At 56.3% G+C, this 22,713-nt stretch overlaps 1 protein-coding gene across 3 annotated transcripts in view; it reads left to right on the top strand.

Moving 5' to 3' along the window:
- Positions 1 to 22,713, top strand: part of SH3RF3 (SH3 domain containing ring finger 3) — a 205,346-nt gene that overhangs the window by 75,895 nt on the left and 106,738 nt on the right. The window lies entirely within an intron of this gene.

The raw sequence follows: 22,713 nt of genomic DNA, 5'->3' as shown, positions 1-22,713 counted from the left end.
GCGGCAAACCAGGGTGGCTCCCGAACACGCATCTGTCCAAGCGATTACGTCCCAGTGCCTCTGACCTCTGTATGTTGGAATCTGTGGGGTAAAGGCTGTCGTGTGGGGCGTACAGGTCCAAACTCAGGCTGAGGAGGACCAGATTCTGGCGGGAACCATGTGCGTGCCAACCCTTGGCTGGCGAGATTGGGGCCCCCTTGATGGCAGAAGGGGTCCATTGGCCTTGCATTTAGGAGTCAGGGCTCTCCCCGACCGCCGTGATGGGTGTGTCACCCTGGAGGCCCCAGCATGAGCAGCTTCCGTTTTAAATCTTCAGGGAGCTCCTGCTTTGAGCCTGGCTGGGGACCAGGTCCCTGGGGTGGGCGCGGGCTGTGTGCTGACTTGGATTTCAGTTGGCCTCCCCTCCTGGGCAGCCAGAAGGAGGGGAAAGCAGCCCCTGGCTGATGGCTCGGAGTTCCAGGCAGTCGGATCGCCCGACACAACCTCTCCACCCGACAGAAGTAAGTAGCGCAGCCCCAGCGTGGCTCCTTTAAAATGAGCAGTTTTGCACCATCCGAATGACCGTGGCCGAGGTTTACAATGACTGAGGCCTTCAGCCCCGAGGACCAGCCTCTGATGTGGTCTTGCGTCAGTCTGACAGCTCTGCCCTGGGCCCCGCCTGTGCCCGGAGGTCGAGCGGTTTCTGCCGCACCCCCTGCTCCACCCGGCAAACCTCTGCCCATCTTCGCAAGTCTGGATTGTCCCCGCTCTGCGAGGCCCCCTCGAGCCCTCCAGCTCTGCCCGTCTGCCCCCTTGGAATCTCCAAGGTTCGACTCGGTCCTGGCTTCACTAAGACAGCGCGTGCTGCCTCGCGTGGGGTTTGGCGAGGATGGGAAGGACGTGAGCCCCGGGGCGCGTTCGGGGTGAGGGTGACTGTTGTCCTGACATCATTGGTCCTGCCTGGCCTGCCTGCATGGCTGTCTCTGGGGAGGTTGGCAGGGGGTACCAAGAGGAGAGGTCCTTCCCCCTCTCTGGAGAGCAAGGCCCAGGCCCTGGCTCGTGCCTCGGCCCCTGGAGGGCCAGGGCACCACAAGGAGCGCAGGGCTCTCCCCTGCTGAGAGCAGCCCGGCCCACTCTCCCTCCTCGCCGCGTCGCAGCTTCCCGGCATTTCCTAATCGAAGGCCAGTTTCCATGGTGAAGAGGAGGTTCTTCTCCTGTGGGATCCACACCTGCCGTCCAGGGGCAGCGAGGCCCCTCCCAACCTGATCTGAACGTCCCAGCCCTCTGCTCTGAGGCCACCAGGACGGGTGTGGATTCTCGCTCTTCTTTATGCAGAGCTCGGAACGTCGCCGATGTAAAATCCCCGTGAAATGTCCATTCAGGTGGGTGAGCTGCGTCCTGCCTGTAAACGAACTGTTTCTGGAGGAAAATCAAGCTCCGGGGCTGGGGCTCTGCCGGGCTTGCGTGACCAGTGGCCGTGGGCTGTGGGGTCGGACCCCGACTGAGATCCCTAGCCTGCTCCGTCATCTGTGTGCCCCTGCACAACTTCCTTAACCTTTCTGAGCCACAAACCTGTAAAACGAGGATGATGTTGCATCTTGCAGGGGTTTAACCAGGACCAGACGTGTGTAAAGCATCAAAGGTTGTTCACAGGCGCTCAGAACAAGGCTGTGGGTAACGACCAGCTACAGTGAGAGGAGGCGTGGTCACTCCTGACGAGCATTAATCACAGAAACGTGGTCGTGAAGGGGGGCCAGGAACACGGCCGTCAAGGACTCTGCTGCTCTGGGCAACCTCTGAGGTTATGCGGGCAGTGAAGGAGCAAACCTCACATCCTCCGAGTCACTTTTAATTAGACCGTTCTCATCAAAACGCCGTTCCTTCACTCTCTTGCCACTTAATTTAGTAAATTGGTGGAGCAAATGTGGCATGCAAATTGCCTCTCCCTCTAGAACATTCTTCACTGCCAAAGCCTCCATGGATTAGAAGCATTTGAAGTGGAAATGAGTTGAGTCAGGGCAGGTAGTTGTTGAATCTTGATTATCTGCTTAGAGTATTTTAAAAATTAGATTATGCTTTGTCTCCACTTAACAAAGGAAGGAAAGTGTGTTGGTGGCGTTTTAACTGAAATAGAAATTGAACAAACACTCTGCGGTGACTGGGTGGATTACAGGAGGTGAGACCAATCAGCAGAGGATGAAGTTTTGCCGACTTAGGAGGCCTGTCTGGATAAGCCGTCTCGTGGCAGCAGAGACCTGGTAAATATGAATGAATGTGTAGCAGTGTCAGCCCGGTCCCTGCCGTGCAGCTCGAGGAAAGGCAGATTTCCGGAGAGGAGAAGGGTGAGGGTCTACTTCTGACTTCCCGGACGAACGTGCACGATGTGGAAGGAGGGGCTTGTCCACATCTGACACCAGAGACCAGCAACGAAAAAAAACAAAATTCTGACCAAACTTCAGTGGGTTCCCACTGCTTACCCAGCCTGGCGTGGCCAGGACTTGAGGCCTCTGTGACATAGAGCTGGGATCACTTCCTGCAGGTCTGAGCTCAGAAGATTATCTGTCCTAACCATTCAGAACCAAGGCAAATACCACATTTCAAGGAGCAGATGGTCTTTAAAAAATCACCTTGACAACTGGAAGGCACAGCAAGGAAAGAGGAGGGGAGAGGGACAGATGAATACCTGGCTTGACTTCTAACAGCCTGGGACCCCCAAGCAAGTAAGCCCACCGAGCCCGAGGGCAGCCAGCCCTGTGAAGCGCTTCCTGGAGCAGCGTGGCAGGAAAGTTTGGCGGGAGCCCAGGGCACTGGGCTAAGAGGCACTGTGCCCCCGCCTTGTCAGCCTTAAGCAAGCTTGGATTTCTAAAAAAGGCTGTGAATAATCTCACAGCTGGGGCCTGTGCCCTACAATAGTGTGTGCTGATTTTTGAGAGCTACTGCAAGAATGGATTTGCTGAATGAATAAATCTGCAGTAACCTCCAGTCAGATGTGAAAGGACAGTCCAGCGCAGAAACAACCTTTGAAGAGGTGCGTCAACTGAGCACAGAGGGTGCCTGGGAGAGTGATTTCCGGTTCATTAAGGACTGGACCATCAGCTGGGTTTCGGTTTTTCCGCAGATAAGAATTTAAATGAGGACCCTCTCCACCTCGGCTGTCGGGCTTCCGGGGTCTGCGTGCTCACCACGTTAGGATCTGGGCAGACAGCTTTATTGCCATCAATTAAAATTCCATGCTCAGACCTTGTAATGTTAAGATGAGGCCAAGAGGTGGCTTTTCCCTGGCTAGATTGGGATTTAATGAGTAGGCAGACATCATAGAAAAGCGAAGTGTGGGTTGCGGGCACGGCTGTCAGAGCTACAGAGGGATTTCTTGTACTGTGTTTGTGTCTGTATCGTCCTGCCCCCGAGGCGGTTTCATTGAAACGTTACAGCAGAGATGGGAGGGAACTTGTAGCTGTTTTGCTGCTTCTGCTCTGCCAACCGTGCTGGGCTCCCAGCACGCGCTCCGGGGAGAGGCCTAGGCTTCCCTGGAGGAGGCATTGGAAGGAAAGGCGGGGCCTGTGTTTCTGAAGGGGAAGGAGGGCCAGAGGGCCATCAGGACCCTCCGGCTCATCAGGTCCTGGTCTGCAGGTCGGTGTTCAGTCAGGGCTGACCCAGGTGCAGGGTGTTCAGTCAGGGCTGTTCAGTCAGGGCTGACCCAGGTGCAGGTACCTGTAAGGCAGGTGACACAGGGGAGGATGCCCTGAAGAAGAGGCTGGGAGACTCCAGCTATGGGCTCAGTGTGTGCTCCACGAATGGGGACGTGGGAGAAAAAAAAGCCACACAGGCACACACATGGGCACACGTAGGACATGTCATCCCAAGGAGAGTTCAGTGAGATGTAAAATAACCAGCAACCCAAGTGCATTCTCTGCTAGGAATCTGTGGCCCCTCACCGCCCCCAGGAGGAATATACGTGGTGGTAGCGGGGGATAAACTTAAAGCCCCCAACATAGCAGCATCCAGTGTGACCCGACCCGGATGTGGTTCTGCCCCAGGGCCAGTGCCCTGGACGCCTGTGGGGTTTTGCATGCGGGCCTGGCCGGGAGCTACCCAGCAGCAGCCAGAGGGAGTGCGGGGCACGAGGATGCCTGCAGCTGCCCTCCTGCAGCGGCGGGAAAGTCCGGAGGAGAGATGGGCCTAGAGACACCGGCCTAAACCGCAGACCTGCTTTCCACATGTCAACAGTTGTTGTCAGGGTAGGTCTCCAAAGCACTCAGAGTGCTACCCTTTCAGTTTTTAAGTTTATATGTTATCTTTTTAAGTGGTGTTTAGTGTAGTCACAGAGTCGTGCAACCAGCACCGCTAATCCCACTAACCACTGTACATTTTCGTCATGCCAGAAAGAAGCCCCACTCCCAGTAGCAGTCACTCCCTCTCTGCCTGTCCCCCAGCCCCTGGGACCACTCAGCTGCCTTCTGTCTCTATGGATTTGCCCGTTCTTAACATTTCATGTAAATGGAATCAGGCAGTATGTGGCCTTTTGTGTCTGACTGCTTTCACTTGGCCTAATGTTTTCAGAGTCATCTTGCTTTCACATGTGTCAGCACCCCCTTCTTTTTAGGGCCGAGTAACAATGTGTCACATGGAGATGCTCACCAGTTCATGCTGATGCTCGTGGCTGCTCTCATTTGACAGTTGTGGCGAGTCCCGCTGTGCATATTCCTGTCCAAGTCGTGTGTGGACGAACGTCCTCATTGATCTAGGAGCAGATTGCTGGATTGTGTGGTAACCGTTGAGTCTTTTGAGGAACTGCCGGACGGTTGTTCAAAGTGGCCAAACCATTTTTCATTCCCACCTGCAAAGTACGAGGGTTCCAGTTTCTCCACCTTTGTGCCAGTGGTCACTATGGTCTCTTTATGGTTATAGCCCTCCTTGTGGGTGTGAAGTGGTTTTGGTTTATCTTTTAGATTTTAAAATAATAATGAAGGGAGACTTCCCTGGTGGTGCAGTGGTTAAGAATCTGCCTGCCAATGCAGGCGACAAGGGTTCCATCCCTGGTCTGGGAAGGTCCCACATGCCGCGGAGCAACTAAGCCCATGTGCCACAAGTACTGAGCCTGCGCTCTAGAGCCTGCGAGCCACAACTACTGAAGCCCTGCTCCGCAACAAGAGAAGCCACCGCAATGAGAAGCCCACGCATCGCAACAAAGAGTAGCCCCCGCTCGCCACAACTAGTGAAAAGCCCGCACGCAGTAACAAAGACCCAACACAGCCAAAAATAAATAAATAAAATACATTTATTTTAAGAAATAAATTAAAATAAAGTAATGATGAAGGTTAAAGCCACCACGTACCTTGGAAGGAAAACCACGTTGATGATCTGTGAACCTAGTATGTAAAGTGCCAGTAAGTTCTTTAAAGGTCATATTTTAAGCAGGCAAAGCTGACCCTTTATCCTGAGTGACTTGCTCGAAGCGGTGGAAGCGTTCTGGTGGTAAAGGAGATGCTGAGGACAGGATGGGTGTCCAGACGCCCGAATCTACTTCTGATTCCACAGCATGGTTCTTCCCCACCGTGCAGCGAGTTTGAACTGCACGTGGTTCTGTGAGCACGTGTGTTGACACGTCTTCTCCTGGAAGCAGCAGGAGAGATGTCGCCTCCCCAGATCCTCTCTGCACCCACTTCTAAGTAATGTAATGGTTACTACAGGAAGGTGCAGTCACTGAACCTGGCAAGGAAAGTCTGTCCTGGGACAGGCCTTGGCTTGCATTCACAGACGTTTTAAACTGTGTGTGTGGTTTGGTTTTGTTTTTCCCGGACGCTGACAGAGGGTGTGATGACTCTCACTAGGCCCTGGAGGTCAGTGCAGGCGCTGCTGGCCACACTTCCTCGCTGTGCTCGGAAGCAGCGCTTGGTCTAGTTTTCCGTACAGATCAGTGCCTCACTCCATCCCCACAGCTGGCACCGCCAAAGTCAGGGTGGGTCGGTCTGCACAGAGCAAGCCAAGAAATCATAGCATCTCCGGTTTGAGGTGGATCTCAGGGACCCCCTACCCTGTTCACTTCCTGGGATTCCCCTCCCCCACCCCCAGCGGCTCAGCCTCCTTTACAGCAGTCCCCAGAGCGCCGTTTCCTGTCTGCCTGGGTCCCAGACACCTGTGGAACTCGCCACCTCCAGGCAGCCCATTCCCTCCTCAGCTCTGTCGGCTGGAAGGTTCTCTTCTATACGGACTCCCAGTCTGCTGCCCGGTAACAGCCATTACCCCACCCCCTGACCTAGTGTCCAGGCCAGGTGCCGCCCTGCTCCTCCCACAGGCCCAGGCCTGCAGCCGTGTGTCGTGTGTCGGGCCCGCGGTTCCCACGGCCCCCCGCCCCCCTCCTGATGCCACCGTGAACCTCCCGGGCCTTCATTCCAAACCACTCCTGGCAAAAAGCTCCGAGGGTTGAAACGTGTGTGGTGCTTAGGTTAGCGATGCAAGTCTTCATCTTCTAGCAGCAATTTTGTCACGAGACACATGGTACACGGGAGCCTGTTCACGTGCGCACACTTTACAGACCGACAGCGGGACAGGCTAGGGTGTGTCTGCGCAGCCGGAGCCGCAGGACCGGAGGCCCTGCTGTCTTTCCTTCGTTTCCTTCGGGTGCAGCCACTCAGGGACTCGGACGCGTGTCTCTACAGGGTCTGGGTGGTTGACTGGACGTTCTGTGCTCAGAATCGCTGTGGGTTTCTCTGTGACCTACTCCTGCCCAGCAAGGACTCGCCGTGTCCTCACGTCAGGCGTCCAGCGCTTCCACTGGAGAGCGTCCGTGATCGACGTGTCACGCGTCATCCTCCTTACAGCCCTTGGGCATTCGATGTCCCCGAGGCAGTGTGTTCTTGCTTGTGACCCCCTGGGCCGAGCTCTTGGGCCTGCCTGCGGGGCACCACTTTCTCTCCCACCGGCCGTGGAGACAGACGCTTGTTTTTACACCCTTGCCAACACTTGCTATTGTCAGACTTTTCAGTGTTTGCCAACTTGGTGGGTTGAAATGGCATCTTGTGTGCCTTAATTTGCAAATGTCTGATAACCAGTGACCAGTGCTGCTGAGAACCCTTCATGCACTTACGCACCATTTGTGTTTGTCTTTTATTCAATGCCTGTTGGAATTACCCGTCTTTTCTTTGAAGACAGGTAGACCGTATTCATCTAGTGTTTACTGCCACTGTTCTCAGCAGTTTTGGACACACTAACTGTTCTAATCCTTCCCCGTGAAGTAGTTTCTATTATGGTGGTGCCTGTCTCATAGGTGAGGAAGCTGAGGGGCAGGTGGAACACCTCACCCGACCCCAGCAGGTGCGAGCAGGGCAGGGACAGCTCCTGGCACTCTAACCACTGACTCATTTATATGTTCTGGGGGCTAATACTTGCTTCCGAAATGTGTTGTAAATATCTTCTCCCACCTTGTGCATTGTCTTTTTCCTTTCTTTTTAGGGTCCTGTGATGAAGGGAAGTTTTCTTAGTTTTAGTTTTTTTGAACACATTTTATGGTCAGTGTTTTGTGTCTTATTTAAAAAGTCTTTTCCTACCTTAGGTCCTTAGATTAGTTACTAAAACTTTCATAGTTTTGCTTTCCACATTTAAGACTATAATTTGGTTGGAAATAATTTCGTATATGGTATGAGGTAGAGGACCATTTTTTTCCCATGTGGATAATCCGATTTTGCCAACACCCTTTATTAAATGCCTGGCCTTTCCCTGCTGTCTGAGTGCGCACGCTCGTGGTCACCTCTCTCTGTGTGGTGCTGTTTCTGGACTGGCTCAGTCCCCTCCGTCTGTCTATTCCTGATTCCATTATGTTTTAATAATTACTATAACTTCCTTAAAGCCTTGATGTCTAGCAGGACAAGGAACTTTGCTGTTCCACATGAATTTTGAATCAGTTTGTCAAAATCCTGCTGAGATTTCCATCGGAAGTGCATTTGAACCATGCACCAGTTTGAGAGAAGATTACAGCTTTTCTGTAATCTGAATATTCTGAATCTTCCTACTCAAAAACATAGTATTCCTTTCCATTTATTTAGGTGATCTCTAACATCTTTCAATAAACTTTCATAATACTCTCCATAAAGGGAATGCACATTTTTTGTTAAATTTATCCTAGTACCATTTATAACAGCAACAAAAATACGAAGTATTTTTAAAACTTATGTGCTCTGCTTGTTGACCGTGTATAGAAAAACGAGTGATTTTTGCATATTAGTTGTTGTATCCAATAACCTTTCCAAACTCTTACTAACTCCAATAATTTCTGGCTGGTATTTTTGGGTTTTTACATAGACAGTCATGTCATCTACAAATGAGCATAGTTTTGTTTCTTCCTTTCCATCACTTCTCGTCCGTCTGACAGCATCTCTGGTGCAGTGCTGGATAGGAGGGATAGAAAAGCATCCTGGGCTGGCTCGTAGGCTTAAAGATAATGTGCTCGAGATCCCCTGTGAAGGACTATAGTAGTTGTTGGGGCTTTGGTGATGTCCTTTGTCAGGTTAAGGAAATTCTCTTCTGTCTCAGCTTACTAAGAGGTTACTTTAAAATCATAAGTCAGATTTGAATTTTATCAAATGATTTTTCTTTAACTTTTGAGATGACATTGTTTTTCCCTTTCAATCTTCAATGTGAGAAATGCGTAATCATCCTACATTAAACCAACCTTATATTCCTGGAGTCCCCAAGTTAGACGCAACGTCCTGTTTACAGACCTCGGTGGAGTCAGTTGGCGAGCCCTGAGTTGAGATGCTTGGCCCTCAGGGCAGCCAGCACGCTTCTCATCTTTGCTTCCACGAGGGGGGGCTCTTGGTGGACTCCCCTCTGAGCGTCACGGCCTACCTGCTGCCAACCTCAGGACGGTTCAGCAGAAACCTCGTGGTGAAAACCACCATGGTGCTTGCCTCTCAGGGCCCCTCTGTTGGCCACTGGCTTTAACCCTCCGTTTCCTGAAATCTGAGCAAGGTGTTTCTTCTTCTGTAATTATGGATACTTTCAAATACAGTGACGATCTCGGACAGTCTGGTACAGTGGCCCCTGCGTGCCCAGTGTTATCAACATTTGCCAATCTTGTTTCATATCTCCCTCCACATTTTTTTTGGAGGGGGGAATCTTTTAAAGCAAATTACCAAATTCTGTTATTTTACCCCTAAACAGTTCAGTGTGTATCTGTGACAGATGAAATCTTTAAAAAAAAGTAACCACAGTTCCATTATCACATCTTTCAAAATGAATAATAACTCCCTGATACCAGTCCATATGCAATTTCCCTGATAGTGTCTGAAATGTCTTTTCATGATGGTTTTGTCTGAAATAAGGCCCACACATGGCACAGGTTATGTCTCTCCCATTTCTTGTCACCTCTAAAGGTCCCCACTGCCTCTTCACGCCATTGATTTGTGGAAGAGACCTGGTCATCTGCCCTGGAGAGTCCCCCATTCTTTTTTTTTTTTTTTTGCGGTACGCGGGCCTCTCACTGTTGTGGCCTCTCCCGTTGCAGAGCACAGGCTCTGGACGCACAGGCTCAGCGGCCATGGCCCACGGGCCCAGCCGCTTCGCGGCATGTGGGATCTTCCCGGACCGGGGCACGAACCCGTGTCCCCTGCATTGGCAGGCGGACTCTCAGCCACTGCGCCACCAGGGAAGCCCCTAGAGAGTCCCCCATTCTTGACTTTGCTGGTTGCATCCTGTGTTGTTGTTTGTCGTGTTCCATCATCCCCTGAATTTCTTGTAAACTGATTAGAACAGTTTGTTTACCTACCTGTTTGTGTTAGTTTTTTCCAAGAACGCTTTGAGGTGGTGCTGTGAGCCTCCAGTCCCAGCGATGCATTTCAAAGACAGTGCGTTCTTTCATCTACACTGTAGTTGTTTCAGTGAGGGGGGTTGTCCAGGGTGCCTCTGCCACGGTACTAACAGAAAGGAAGTCCAGAAATGGGGTTTGGGAATGGGACACTTCACCACATGAGGCTCCCAGCTGCCCACCATCATGCGGCCTGGCAGCATGGCTCTCCTCGCCCCCAAATCTCTGTGCATGTGAACCGGAGAGACTAACGTAACTTTGGGGGCAGGAATGTGACGGCGCCTCACATGGGCACAAAACGTCCTGGGAAGACACCTCTGTGTGCCAGGCTCCTCTCCTTCCCAAGGCTGCTCCTCTCCCTCCTGGTTCTCTGCTCTCAGTGGCGTCTCTGTGCATCTGTTTGCTACTTTACCCCCACCCAGTGCTTGCCAGAGTCCCCAGTTTCTAGGCCGAGTCACTGGCAGACCCCCACCGAGCTTAGTGGATCCATCTGGAGATTTCTGAGGAAAGAGTAACTCTTGGGGAAAAGGCTTTTGCCGTGAGGCCAGGTCCCCATGAGGCCCAAACAGTGGGGTTGATCAGCAGGCGGGCTCTTTACTAAGACTTTTCCAGTGGGTGAAGATCACTGGGAGCTTTGCCTTGAGAGAAGAAACCAGTGACCCCAGAGGTCAAGACTAGAACCCGTGCGTGCTCCCGCCCCCGCCGCTCTGCCTTCCCCGGGCTCCTCCCGAGACGGTGGCTGTTCCCCGTGCGTCTGGGGCACGGCTGCCACCAGCTGCAGCTTCAGGGAAGCTTAGGCAGAGAGGCTCAGAGCTTCCCGGGCTGCATGAGGGCAGCGCTCAGCCTCATTTACAGCCAGGACGCGAGAAAGCAGAGGAAGGGAAAACACACCGCAGGAGCCTGCACCTCAGCGCCCGCCCCCCGCCCCCCCACCGGCTCTCCCATCTTCGGCGGTTTTGTGGTGTCTGGAGCTCCGCAAACAGAAGAAGAGGGATATGTGACAGTGAATGGCGTCCAGGGGTCTCTCTGGCGAGCCTTCAGCTTTGGGTCCAGTGGGTTCTCGGATTACCAGTCACTGAACCAGGCCTTGAGAAGGGGATGCCTTAAGGTTCTTGGCCCTTAAGAAGTGTTTAATTTCGTCCGGAGGAAGCAATGGTTAAAAGATTTTCAAAGCAAGTACGTGATGAGCTGCACGTGGCCTGTACCAACTGGCTGTCTCCTCCCGCTCCGGGCTGTGGAGTTTCCCTGATGGAAAGTGCCAGAAAGCATCCTCTGCCCAGCTTCTGTCACATTGGAATGTGTGCGGTCAGCCTGCCCAGCTCGGTGTGGGTTTGATTTCAAATGTTACTGTAAAACTAAAGAGAAACGGCAGACTCCGCCTTGTGCCATGTCTCTCTCTGTCTCTTTCCTTACTTTGGTCGTTCATTTTCTCATCTTGGCGTATCTCAGAAGTATCAAGACTTTCATCCTGTAGATTTTTCAAGTCCTGTAAGCTTTGTGTGTCTTATCATATAAGTAAATGTTCCGTCTTCATCACAGACTTTGTGAGAGGGTGCCCGTGTCCGCCTTGCCACTGTTACACGCTCGGTTCCTCACGCGGTACCTGTACAGAGGAGTAGCCAGGAATTGGGTGGATGATGGATGGAACAAGGTGGATACGTCAGATCTGCACACAGACGCACAACAGATGCCACCACCCCAGCCCCATCAAGATGTGTGTGTGTGTGTGTATGTGTGTGTGGACAGGCTCTGTGTTGGGGCTGGGAACCCTCTGGAAGGATCTTTGAGTCCCTCATCGCTGGTCACTAGCACCTTGGGCAGTATTTATCATGGGAGCCCCGATAAACGCGCTGAGTACAGGTGGTGCCGAGGGTCAGCTCGTGGCCCAAGCCCATGCGAAAAGCCAGGGATTTGGAATCTTCAGTGTCTGTGGTTGACTTTGGACCAGAATCTACAAAGGACTCCTCAGCTTTTCTCTTGAGCACAGGAAGGTGCTCTTTCCAAGATGACAGAAGATAAACCAAAAGGCCATGCTGTACGCCTGGAGCTCCGCTGCCCTAAGCATCGGGAATCATGACGCTGAGATCTCTCCATACTGAGCATGCACCCTCCTCCTGCCCCCCGGGGGGCTGGGCCGAGCAAGGGCCAGGAATTGGCCATCACGGGAGCCCGAGTTTGTCATCAGTCACAGCCACCCAGCCGCTCCTGCCTCTTCCTCCCCTTTTCTCTCTGCCCTTTTGCTTCATAAAGAAACAGACTTGAGGGACTTCCCTGGTGGTCCAGTGGGTAAGACTCCACGCTCCCAACACAGGCGGCCCGGGTTCGATCCCTGGTCAGGGACCTAAAGCCTGTATACCACAGCTAAGAAGTCCACATGCTGCAACTAAAGATCCTCCTGCGTGTTGTAACTAAGACCCAGTGCAGCCAAAATAAATAAATAAATATTGTAAAAAAAATTCCATGGTTTTTTTTAAAAAAAAAGAAGAAAGGAAATCGACTTGAGTGTGAAAAGAGGACTTCTCAAAGGCGGGCCTCACCAGGCCTGCTGCCCGTCCTCCCCGCCTGGAGTGTGTCCCCAGAAGCTGCAGGCTTCACACCCCTCCAAGGTCTCCCCCGGCCCCTCCAAGGTCTCTCCCTCCGACTGAAACTGTGAAGCCCGTGCTCGCTGACTCTCCGATCCTCTTGCTGGCCTGCTTGGTCCACAGGGCTCACTGTCTTCAATGTGCCGCAGGTACTAAAGGCTTATCTTGTATATCTCTCTCCCCTTCTGAAATGTGTGTTCCCACGGGGCAGAGACGTTTTCTATTTTGTTTCTGACGTGTAAGCAGTTCCTAGAACTGCGTCTGGTACATGTTAGGCGGCCAGTGTACACTCAGCAGGTGAATGAATATGAACAACAGTTCTTAAGAGTCTTTTCTTAAGACTCTGGGAGGGACTGCGGCTCCCCGGCCCTCCCTGCGGCCTCGTGGCGATCTGGGCCCCGGCAGGACTGGGGCTGAGCCGTCCACACTGAGCTGCGGGTGCCTGTGGGGCAGCAGCGGGTCCAGGACGGTGACTTTGCTTCCAGCTGCAGCGAGAAGATGGTGTGATGTCTGCCGACCCTCCGAGCGCTCCGGTCTGGCCTGTGTTTTGGCCGAGGCTGACTGTAAACAGCAGCAGCAGAGACTCTTTACCAAGAGGGCTGCAGCCTGGAGCCCCCCTCGGCCTGCCTGTGCCCTGCCCGCTGTGGCCCCCGTGGCCTCTCTGGGCTTGGGGTGGGGACAGCCAGTTACCTGCCGTGTCCCTCGTGCTGCGCTGTCCCTGTCTCACAGGAGCGCACGCCCTATAGCGCCGAGTCTGGTCTTCCGGCAGGTGTCGTGAAGGCCGAGCCCGTTCCCCTGCGCCTGCAGCTCAGCTCACATGAAGGGCAGCTCCTCTAGCAGGAGCAGCACAAAGCCCCTGGACGGGGCCGCTGAGCCCTGCCCGCCCCCAAGACTATGTGGGAGCGAGGCAGAGCCGGCCCACCAGCAGCCCACCCCCCCCACCCCCCGCCCCCGCGCACGGGGCCCCAGGCTCCCTTGGCTCAGCCCCTGCTGGACGGAGGCGGGTGCCTCCAGTGGTGCTGGGCTGCCTTTCTCAGCTCTCCCTGCAGTGCTAAGCGGGCTGGGCCGCCCACGGTGCGCAGGACCTGCTTTAATCTGCAGGGCAGGAGGTGGGAGCGTCTGCCTCTCTGCTCAGCGGGTCTCACAGCCTCCCAGGGTCAGCAGGCGGTGGCTCAGTGCCTGTGTGGGTGGCAAGGAATACAACGCTCTTGAATTTTACATGGTATGTTAATTGTGTCCTCACCAACGTTTGGAAGCATTTCCTGCCATGCATAATAAATGATCGGAAACCGCTGGGTTCCTTTGAGCTATTCTCGTGGGGGAAAGAAGGGTGAAGCCAGGCCTTGGCGCAGCAGCCAGCAGAAGGCAAGTGCAGCCTGGCTCCCCTGCCCCATCAGCGTGGGAGTGCTGCACGGCAGGGGGCCCTGCGCCGCAAGTGTAGCCGAGCCTGGCTGGCTGGAGCGGCCACCTCCCCGCGTCTGCTTCCTGGCAGGTGCGCCACAGGAATGGGCACTGGCGCCCAGGGTCTACCCACTTTCACTCTAAAGTCACACGGGAGCGTGAAGGCGAGAAGGGACTTCCCGTGGGCACGACAGCACGTAGCTGGCTGGCTCTCTAGCACTCAGAATATGTTTGGAGCAAAGCTGCACCAGGAAGTTTCCCCCTTTCCGTCTTGTAACATGCTGCCACGTAATACCAAAAGGTGATATGTCGGGGAGTTCCCTGATGGTCCAGTGGTTAAGACACCACGCTTCCACTGCAGGGGGCACGGGGTCCGATCCCCGGTTAGAGAACTAAGATCCCACATGCCATGCGGCGTGGCCAAAAAAAAAGAAAAAAAAATTGTCCTCATTACATTTATCGGCTAAGGTCTTTGTTTCCACAGAGCTCGCCTGTGTATATGTTTTGTGTTCGTGTGATACGGACAAGTTTGGAGGACACGTCCCATCTCGCTTTCTGACACCAACATGTAACCACGCACCGGACTTGCTGCTTCCAGGCACTCGTGTGAGCGACAGAGGGATGTCCCCTCGTTTAGGCTCACAGGATCCCTGGGAGAGAGGCACTTTAAGATGTCCATTTTGCACATGAGGAGACGAATGTGGCAGAGCCAGGCCCTTAAACATGTTGATGCACAGCCACCCCCAGACTCCTCCAGGGCCTGGGATCTGCTCCAACGTGGGCCTCCCTTCTGGCCCTCAGAGCTGGATTCCGAAGGAAACTTATTTTGTTTTAAACCTGGATATTTACAAACACCTTATTTTTCCCTTACCTTCCTGTATTACTCTTTTTTTTTTGGTAGCATTGAAACAATGATGTTTTAAAAAGTATTTAAAGATAATGTGGTGTTTAGTGTGGGCTGAAATAAGGGCCTAAAAGGAACCTTCCGGAAAAAAGGACAGATGCTGATGGGAAGCCTTTGCTTTCCTTCCTGACACCCAGGCCTTCTTCCAGGGTGGTTGGAGATCCTAGTGCAAGGCCCCTCTTACCCCATAAAGCAGGTTCTGGTGAGTGGACTTCCCGCAGGAGGCCGGGTGGAACGTGTCGGACATATGACTGGCTGAGCATCCCTGGATCGAGGCCAGAGCAGTCCTGGGGCTGGGGGGGAGCCCCTCATACCCCGCGGGGAGCACCTGGGCATGCACACCACCAAAGAGACCCCTCCAGGGACTCCGTCACACTCTCCTTTGGTAACCACTGTCCAGAATGTGACTAGGAGCTTCTCCCAGTCAGCCTGCAGTATAGGCATGTCTTCCCAGAAAGTGGAAAAATGAGCAATTCTTCTCTAAACTGGATAAATGCAAACACAGGTGTGGACCCTCCCGGCCTAATGGTCAACGATCCACCTTTCCTTTTCCTTCCATGCTAAACAGAGAAGGATCAGGGCTCTGTTGGGGGTCCCCATCTCTCCGATGTGGGTGGTGGTGAAGAGCTAAGCGTCGGCCCCCTCTTACCCAGCCCCATGACATCCGGGAGCTGACTTGCCTCTTAACTTTTCTCACTTAAAAAGTGGTAGTTATGACTCCTACTTCAAAGGGTTCCCGTGAGCAGTAATCAGGTTACCTGGCGTGCGTGGCTCGGGGTAGCAGCTAGATAAGCGGTCGCATTGTTCTCAGGGGCAGCGTGAGTGGCGGGTGTGCGCTGGGCTTGGGAGGCAGACCGCCTAGTGCCCTCACCACCTCTGGGACCCGGGCAAGTTACTGAAATGCACCGTGCCTCAGCTTCCTGCCTGCAGAGCATCAGTAACAAAGGCCAGCCTCATAGGGCTGCTGTGAGGATCCGGTGGGTTGTAAGGGGTGCAGCCCAGGTGCTCAGGAGAAAGCAGCCGGTCCTGACAAAGAAGGGGTGACAGTGACTGTGAGTCAGGATAAAGGGGGTCCTTTGGAAGCAAAGCAGGGGAGAGAGGGTGTCACACAAGGGTTAGCCTTTTCTGATCTGACTTCCATCCGATGCGATATAGAGCGGGCCGTGTGCAAGTGCCGGGCCGGGCCGTCCTCACTGCACCCATCTGACTTGTATTTCTGGTGGAGAGGTGAGCTCCTTATTGGCCATCTTCTATACTTAGAAGCGTCTGCCTTTTCTAGGACCATGTCCAGGCTCCTGGAACACTTGTTTGCCTTAGCATCCTCTACGAATCTTCTCCCTAGAGGCTTCTCCATTAAGAGACAAAAAGCTCCCTACATACCACCAGTTTTAGCCTCTTGGTGTTCCTGGGAAATGCGGGAGGATGGATTTGATGACCTCTGGTGGGTGAGCCAGGGCTGAGCGGAGAGCCTGCTCCGCACGTGGCTGGGCGCCCTGCTGCCCTGGGATGAGGGGAGGCTCGGGCTCTGAAGCTGGCTGCTGCTCCCCTTGACCTCCTACCTCACCTTTCCATACTTGTCAGAAGAACTGTGATTTTCGTTGTGAACCGGGCGTTACAGAGCACTCCTCCCCCTGCGGGTGCATGGGAAGCAAAGCCCAGCACCGGCCCAGGGTCTGCCGCCAGTCCTGTGGGGCACGTGAGGCCTCCTGGGCGGGGACGGGCAGACAGTGGGGCGGGGCAGCCCCCAGGGACCTGCAGCGAAGGTGCATGGGGAGCAGGGGCTCCTGGGCGGGGAACCTGGCTGTCAGCCCTCGCGCTCCCGCGCGGGAACCCAACACAGACACAGGGCCGGCTTGGAGGTCATCCTGGGTCGGGTCATCCCGCGTGGGGGGCGGGGTCCGCGAGGCTGGAGAGAACCCAGTCCGCCTCGCCTCCCGCGTGGGCGGCCTGCCTTGCGCCGCTCCTGGATCTGCGTGTCCCCTCCGCCCTGCGGCTGGCGCCCACGCGGGACCAGGCGCCTCTTCGTGGAGCCGATGTGCCATCCCCTTGGTCGGGGGCAGGAGCGCAGGTGGGCACTCGCCGTCAGGCCGCTCAGGGACATCTCCGCGCTCCTCCGTGTGGAGGCTCCGAGGGGCCGTCGTGGGGAGGAGCTGAGCCCGGACTGCCCGGGCCGCCAGGATCTGAGGCCACCGCCCCCCCCCCCCCCGCCCCAGAGACTGCGACACGAGGGTGCCTGAGAGGCTCCTCCCGCTGCGTCTCCATCAGCGCACACACTGACCGGAAACGCGGAGATTGCGGTGGACACAGGCCGGAAAGCGGCCACCGCCACCAAGACAGACCAGAAACGGGGAGCTTGCCGTCGACACAGAGCGTTGTGAAGCTGTGTCGGCCGGAATGCGGCAGGCGTTCTCTGGTCCTGTGGGAACTTAGAAAAGCCGGTGCCCAGGGACACAGCGGTGTTGTTGGGAGCTGCCGGCACTTTTGACGCCCGCGGGCCTCAGTGGACTTGGGATCGGGCCGGGCCCTAAGGGAGCGCACTGAGTAGTGGTGGCCCTTTTCGTGTCACGGAATGAAGGCGACCGTGTCGCCGCCAGCAGTGTCCCCGGGGACCCTCATCAGCGTGAGCCCGAGCCCGGCCACGTGCGGACTGTCCAGTGTGAGTGCGCCCGCTGTCTGGCACAGTCATCTTCACTCCCAGCATTTCCACGAATGTGGGCCGTAAACAGCTTCCAGAATACAGGAACATGGGCGAATCTGCTACCAGGGAGTGGAGCAGAAACTTGAGAAGACAGCCTTGGCCCGAGTTGGGAACAGGAAAAAAAAAAAGAAGAAAAAGAAAGATACGTCTGTTCTTTAGGCCTCCTGAATCTCACTGAAACACGAAACTCAGCTAAAGGCAGCTTCTCCCCTCGTGGTCACATCACAGGGCAGCCCTTGGTGGGTCCTCAGCCCGCCTGCGTGGGGACACATTGTGCGCTTGTCTCAGTCGCATGTTTCTGTGACCTTGTGGGTGGGGGATGCTTTACTCCCTGCAGCACAGAGCCTGGTGCGGGACCTGGTGCAGTGTGCTGTTCTATAAATTCTCGGAGAAGCGAGCGTCCAAACACGAGGAAGGAAGAAACCATCAGAATGAAAGGGTCGAAGAAAGAGCTAGGATCCAAGGGTAGCTTTTAATAAGAAAAAGGGAAGAAGGAACTTGAAATGTAACCAACAAGAAAAGTGAAGCCCAGGGACCTCCCAGCTGGAGTGTGAGATAGTGACAGCTTCATTACAGGTGAAATTTGTAAACTGGGAGACAAACAGGGATGTTCTGGTTAAATACATTATTAACACGTGCCTTTTCAGGTAATCGTAAGTCTGAGAGTGTCCGTGTTAGAAGGAAAGTATGCGTGTGACAACCTCCACGGTGATGTCAGAGTGAACGGTTTGGCTTGAAAACTGCTGATGAGCATAGAAATCATAAATTGCACCTCACATTCCCCGGATTAGTCAGGATACAGGCCAAGCTGCTGATGAGAAGATCCCAAAACATGGCGGCTCAATCAGGATAAAGTTTCCTTTTTGCACGTGACATCCAGGCTGTACTCCACAGCGTCATCTGAGGACCCGGGGCCTTCCCTCCTTTGCTTGGAGTGTAATCTTGGTGGAAAAGGCTGCCCCCGCCCGCCCCCACCATGCTGTTCAAGCCACAGGAGCGGAGGGACAGGAATTGGCATTTCCTTCTAAATGGCGTTACAGGGGACTTCCCTGGTGGTCCAGTGGTGGGGACTTCGCCTTCCAATGAGAGGGGTTCAGGTTCGATCCCTGGTCGGGGAGCTAAGCTCCCACATGCCTCACACCAGAAAACCAAAACATAAAAAAAGGAGAAGCAACGTTGTAACAAATTCGATAAAGACAAAAAAAAAAACGTCTTTACCAAACACACCGCAGGCTAGAATTGGCACAAGTCCCTGTCGCTTGTCTCCACTGACTGGAATTTTGACGTGTGGCCAAGCCTCCTTGCGAGCAAGGCTGGGAGGTGGGGTTCTTAGCTGGTGAGCTTGGCCCCGGTTGAAACTTGGAATGTTCTCCCCGATAGGAGGATCAGGTGGACTCGGGGGACAACTGGCTGTCTCTGCTGCCTCCTCAGATCCTGCGACGCTTGGTTGGTTGGCGCTGGGCGCTCTCTCCCTGGGGCCCGCTCACGCTGCAGGGACCTCACCGGGCTGTGTCTCCCCAGGAGGCCAGGCCCCGGGTCTCCATCTCCAAGCCTTCGCTCAGCCTGGCTCCTCTTTGAATGATCACTGGGATTTCCGGTCACCTGGGCCCGGCTGGTGTTAACAACAGGATTTAGAGCTGCATGGATCCTGGACCTCCCGACCTGGGAAAAGTCCTTCCAGCCCGAGGCCCTCAGCCAGGCCCTAGTCTGGGGATTGGCTTGGCAGCCCACAGGGTTATCCCTTCAGTAGGTGTTTTGAGCGTGTGCTCTGTACCGGGCCAGGGTCAGGGATGCAACAGCAAGTGAAAGCAGGTCGTGTCTGTCCTGGGGGCAGATAGTCCCGGGGCCCCCACTGGTAACACGTGTCGCCCAGGGAGCAGCGTGGGAGGAGAACCGGTGCGTCCTTCGGGTCTAAAGGCTGAGTGAGTTCCTTGTCCACACTCTGCACCCCAACTTGCTGGGGGGTTGGGCAGTGAGACCTGGTCTCGGGCAGTGCCCTCGGGAGCCTCGTGGGCAGCCTGGTGCAAGCAGGGCATCTGTAAAGCCCGCCTACGTGTCGATCCCAGTGAGACAGAGCTGGGGCTGCTGTGCACGCGTGAGATCCCCTGGCTCCTCCACGTCCGAGTCGTGAGCTGTGAGATTGACAGCATCTGTCTTCATTATCACGAACGCCCCACGGGGTGGCTGTGTTAATTATCCTCTAGGCATCCCAGTTGCACTTTCCTTTCATTGTACTTTGTTTCCTGAATGTCTCAAGCCTCCCGAGGGGGGCTCCATGGCAGTGTTCGACTGGGCGGTTCCTCCGAGGGGAGTGCGCGGTGAGACCTTAGAGGGCCCGGCTGCAGAGACCCCGTGGACGTCCTCAGCCTGGGCCGGGGGCTGCTCTCAGGGGTCCTCTGGCTGCTGCCGTGACGTCTGTGGAGTCTTCCCTGTCAGAGCGTCCGCCTGCCCTGGGCCCTCATCGTGCACTGATCTGCTCATGTCATCAAGGTCTCTGAAGGCTGGAGGTGCTGAGAGCCACCCGCTCTGAGCGGGGCCGGGCTGAGAGGGCGGTCCAGGGGCAGCTGCCCCTCTAGCGGCGTCTCTTACTCTTCACTCCCAGGAGCGCAGCCCGAGTGTTTAAGAGGCTTCCGCCCTCTCCGTTTGCGCCGGCAGAGGCTGGTCTTGGCCGTCTGGGGCGGGGGTTAGTGAGGGGTGTCTCCCGCGCTGCCTGTCTGCGCCCGCCTTCGCGCTCTCTCGCCGCTCCTGGTCCGCTGCCCGCGGGAGCCTCAGTGGCGCGGCCGGAGCCGGTGAGGTTGCCTGCTGGCTCCCGCCCCGCGCTCTGACCTCGGGGTCAGGGCGGCTGCCTGAGGCTGTGGCAGAGGCCGGCTCCTGCCCCGCCCGGGAGGTGACTGGCGCCTCTCCTCCGCTCGCCCCAGGCTCGGTCGGCTTTTCCCAGATCCAAGGCACGCGGCTCCCAGCGGTTGCCGGGACACATCTGTCGTCGGCCGCTCTCTCACCCGCCTCTCTGCTCAGCGTGTCTCAGGAGCGCCCGGGGCGGCCGGGCAAGCGCTGCGGCCTGTTCTGGAGTCCCTGGTCTAGCGGGGGCACCACGGTGGGCGGAGGGCGCCCTGCGGACCCCAGGGCCAAGGCGGGAGAGGGGAGGGCCGGGCGGTGGGGTGGAAGCCGGGCGCGCGGGTCCCCGGAGGGCCCTGGGCGGCGGGGGTGAGGCGCGCAGGGCTAGGCAGGGGTGTGGAGCCTGCGGTTGGGTTGACCTGAGTCACCCCGTGGGAGGGAAGTTGGAAGCGCAGAACTTTGAGGTCACAGCCAGCCTAGAGGCTGGTAGAGGCTGGCCTGGGAGGCCGGGGCCCGCACGCGGACCGGCTCGGCGGGCGGGTTGCCGTGCCCGCTCTGCAGAATTGGCGGAGGACAAAGCCCCCCGAAGGTCCGGAGTGCGGGCCACACGGGCCGGAGCCGGGGCGGCACCTCGGTGCCTTGCCGCTGACCCTCCGTGTGTGCCCGCGGCCTCTGTGTCGGGGCCGGTGGGGTGGTGGGCAGGCCCGAGTGGAAATTCGGCGTCCCCTGCATGGGGCGGCGTGGAGGGGTGCGGGAGGGCGTGGCGGCGCGGGGCCCGCAGGCGTGGAGGGTGGGTCCCGCCCTTCTGCTCGCATTAACCCCCCCCCCCCCCACCGCTGGCCTCCATCTGTGGCTGTGAGAGCGGCTCTCGCGCGTGGCCCTTGCGGGGGGGGGGGGGCGGGTGATGTGAAAGGATGCGGGGGGTGCGCTCGCCGAGCCCACGCTCCCGGGCAGCAGGAGATCCCCCGACCCCTCTCACCGTGATGGGTGTCCCAGCTTCTCCAGGGTCACCGGTGAAACACGCCCATTGCGAAAACAAAGGCTTCTAGTTGTGATGGACTGAAAGTTCACTTAGGATGAGGAAGCGCCTTTCTTTTGGGAAATTTAACCTCAGGGGCGGGGCGGGGTTCAGACGGACACTCAGCCAGGAGCTCTGGGTGGGCCCGTCCTGAGCACCCACCTCCCAGTATGACAACCAGAAATGTCTCCAGGTGTTGCCAGATGGGGGGGCGGTGTGTGTGGGGGGACCGAATGTCCTGATGGAGCGCCGCCGGCAGGGCTCGCTGCCCTCTGGCCATGGAGTTGCGTGGCTCTCTTTCTCTCCTGGCCATCGCTGTCCCTGAGCTCGCCCGTCGTGCCCCCAGCACAGAGCTGGCTGTGGCTTTTCCCGCTTGGGTTCTTCCAGGAAAGCCATCTGTTGCTGCTGTGGCCCTGGCTGGTGGTGGCCGAGTGTCCCTCTGCCGCACATCCTCTCTCCACTGCCGTCCCGGGTGTTGCGGAGGCATGGGCGCAGAGGCCGGCCTGAGTGCTGTCGTGTCTCCTCGGAGAGCCTCTTGTATGCAGCGGCTTCGGGCTTCGTGCCTCTGTGTAGGTGGATTTAAGCACCAGAGGGATCCCTGGCCGGGCAGCCCTGGGGAGGAAACATGGCCTCTGTTGGGGAGCCATTGGGTGGGGACACAGGGACGAGGTGAGGCTCCGTGTGCTTTTCCTGGCGGGCAGCTTACCTTTGACAAGGCTGCTCAGCTGAGCGGAACTTGGCTGCTGCAGAGAAGGGGGAGAGAAACCCGGACCCCTTGTTGCTGAAGAGCAGGGAGCCCAGGGCTCTGCTTGTGGCCGGATGGCAGGTCAGACAGGTGGGTGGGTTGGCTGACCTTTGACAGGAGGGTGGGAGCATCCCATGACCTGAAGAGGATCCTTGTCTCAGGCTCTTGAAATTGTACTTGTGGACGAGGCTGCCGTGGCCTCAGGAAGCTGGGAGCCATGGCGGGTGGGGGGCAGGGGTCCGTGATGGCTGGAACCCCTCGTTAGAGCTCCCAGCCCTGGGGGTCCCTTGTGGACCTCGAGCCTGGGCCCCTGGCTGTGAGGCAGTGACATGGGAGGGTGCAGTACGGTCCTGCAAGTCTGTCTCCTCAGCTCGAAAAGCCCCTGGATGCACGTTCTGAGTTGCCGTGGAGGTTCAGGGAGGGGACACTGGCATGGTAGTTGTCGGAAATCTGGCGGATAGAGATAGCACCCAGGGTATGACAGGTCAGCACGGAGTAGTGAGTAAAACTTTCTGGAGCCAGAGCCCGGGCGGCAGGATTCCGTCTCCTTCCGGCGAGGGGTCCTGTCTCTCTCTGCGCCTCGAATGAAGGTCTCCCAGCACCCTCCTCAGCGTCCTTCCAATGCGGAGCGTGGCAGCCCGCGTGGAGGCCCGCGGCCTGTCGCGGGACCCTCTGCAGACCCCCTGTCCCACAGGGCCTGGCCCCGTGTTCCTGGGGTGGGGGGCTGCTCCCTTGAGGTATCTCCCCAA

This window comes from Orcinus orca, chromosome 13 (assembly GCF_937001465.1).
Source record: "Orcinus orca chromosome 13, mOrcOrc1.1, whole genome shotgun sequence".
In the NCBI taxonomy this organism is placed as follows: Eukaryota; Metazoa; Chordata; class Mammalia; order Artiodactyla; family Delphinidae; genus Orcinus; species Orcinus orca.
Note: the sequence above shows the minus strand (reverse complement) of the source record. Positions and strands in the feature narration are given on the sequence as shown.